The sequence below is a fragment of the Muscardinus avellanarius genome, assembly GCF_963383645.1.
Source record: "Muscardinus avellanarius genome assembly, chromosome: 7".
NCBI lineage: Eukaryota > Metazoa > Chordata > Mammalia > Rodentia > Gliridae > Muscardinus > Muscardinus avellanarius.
The window spans coordinates 101,190,431-101,193,208 of record NC_137793.1 but is presented as its reverse complement, the minus strand read 5'-3'; positions in this window follow the sequence as shown (position 1 = coordinate 101,193,208).

Below are 2,778 nucleotides of genomic sequence, written 5' to 3'. Positions count from 1 at the left end.
GTATGGTGGTACATGCTTGTAATTTCAGTACTTGGAGGCTGAGACAGGAAGATAGAGGGTTCTCAGTCAGCCTCAGCAACTTGGTGAGGCCCTCTGCAACTTAATGAGACTCTGTTTCAAAATAAACACTAAAAATAAGCCAGGCGTGGTGGCATATGTTTCTAATCCCAGCATTCGGGAGGCTGAGACCTGGAGGATCGCGGTTCGCGGACAGCCTCAGCTACTTAGTGAAGCCCTCTGCAACTCAGTGAGACCTGGTTTCAAAATAAAGAATAAAAAATAGGGCAGGGGGTGTGGCTCAGAGGTCAAATGCCTCTGGGTTCCATCCCCAGACCCGCAAAAAAAAAAAAAAAAAAAAAAAAATTAAGACTAAAATTAAGACTGGTCATGTAGCTCAGTAGAACATCCCTGGGTTCAATATTCAGTTCTACACACACACACACACACACACACACACACACACACACACACTCAATGTTTCTAGTCTTAATATCATGAATAATGCTGAAGTAATATTTTATCATATGTATCTTTCCCATCTTTATGAACATAACTATAGAAAAATCTCTTGTGCATAAATTATTATCATTAGGTACTGGATTTTGAACTTAGAAGCATTCTACTTCTAAGCTATACTCCCTACCCTATTTTATTTTTTATTTTTGAAACAAAGTCTCACTAAATTGTAGAGAGCCTCATTAAGTTGCTAAGGCTGTCTTAAACCTGCAATCCTGTCTCAGCCTCCCCAGTACAAGGCTTACAGGCATGCACCACTGTACTCAGCTTTATACATACAACAATAAAACCAAAAGACAAGAGCCAGGAAAAATATTGATAGGTATTGGCCAACTTGTCAAAAGAACTCTTTATATATTAAAGAAATTAAAATATAATTCTGTCCTATGGATTATCTTATGCATTTACTTATTCAACATCTGTTTACTGGTGTTCTACATCTAAGAGTTTGTTTTATATGTCTGTCTATGGATTTATTTATGCAGATACAACAGTAAAAGATAAAGTCTAAGTAGCTAAATAGAAGTGACTGACAGAGATATATTAATGCCAACACACACTTGATCGGAAAGAAAATTTTTTTTTTTTTTTGGTGGTACTGGGGATGGAACCCAGAGGCTTTCTACCTCTGGGCTGCACTCCCAGACCTATTTTATATTTTATTTGGAAACAGGGTCTCACTAAGTTGCCGAGAGCCTCACTAAGTAGCTGAGGCTGGCTTCGAACCTGTGCAATCCTCCTGTCTCAGCCTCCCAAGCGTGGGGATTATAGGTGTGCGCCACCACGCCCAGCAAAAGAAATTTTTGTGCAGGTATTCATCTCTGCCCTGGGTCAAGGCTTGACCGAGCAATCCTGTGGGGTAACAGCCTCCCTGCAGGAGAGAAGGAATGCGCTCCCCATCTTCCTCCCTGTCTTGCTCCTGGTTGCCCCGCAGGAGTGGCTCAGGCTCCCTCAGGACAAGCTCCTGGGGGCTCCTACTCCACGTGTGTTTTAAATTTTTTCCTGATATTGCGATTGGTATGTGTATACCCATGCACACACTCAGAATAGGCATACTAGTTATATTTGTGGCTATTTCATATATTTATTATATATTTATATTCACACACGCATTTACATAGGCATGATTGTCATGACTTAGGAATGTTTTATTTTAATATATTCATATTTGCCCCTCCCTCTTCTATGGCCTCAGTAATTTTTTGGGGGGAAGGTACTGGAGATGGAATCCAGGGACATTCTACCTCCAAGCTACACCCCCAGCCTTATTTTTTATTCTTTAATTTGAAACCGGGTCTCACTGAGTTGCAAAGGTCCTCACTAAGTAGCTGAGGCTGTCTGTGAACTGAGATCCTCCTGTCTCAGCCTCCCAAATACTGGGATTACAAGTGTGCGCCCCCACGCCCGGCTGGCCTCTGTGTTTTGAATGTAAAGAAAGGCCTTCTCACTGATACCCTCTCCTGTTCTTTCCATGTGGGACTTTTTATCCTACTTACATTAAACATTCAGTTCATTTGGAACTTATCACAGCTCAAGGAATTAGGTGGAATGCTTTTTGTTTCTGATCCAAAGAGTCATCTAACCAGTATCATTTATCCAACAGTTTCTCATTTTTGCTACTGGATTACAAGTGTGCGCCACCATGCCCGGCTCATCCCAGTACCCGGGAGGCTCAAACAGGAGGATTGCAGGTTTACAGCCAGCCTCAGCTACTTAGTGAGGCCCTCTGCAACTTAGTGAGACCCTGTTTCAAAGAATAAAGAATGTAAAAAATAGGGCCAAAGGTATAGCTCGGAGGTAGAATGCTCCTGGGTTCAATACTCAGCAACACACACACACACACACACACACACACACACACACTATATATATATATATATAAATATATTATATATATAATATAATATATTATAAATATATATAATATAAATATATTATCTCCAATAGGATATTTAAATGATTTCATTTTTACTTATTTGGCATGGCTATCTTTATTTTCTACATAGGTTTTGTAGCAATCGTCTTGTTCCCTTAAAAAGGTATATATATATTTTTACTGCTATTGCATTTTAAGACATGATTTAAAGGGGTTCTTTTCTTATGTCTTTTTTGGAACCGGGGCTCGAACCCAGAGTGCCATACCTGCAAAGCAGGCACTTTACCACTGAGCTATATCCTGGCCCCTTTAAAACATGAGTTAAGAGACATAAACATTTGTTAAACACACTGAAAATAAATAAACACAATGGATCATCTTTTTAA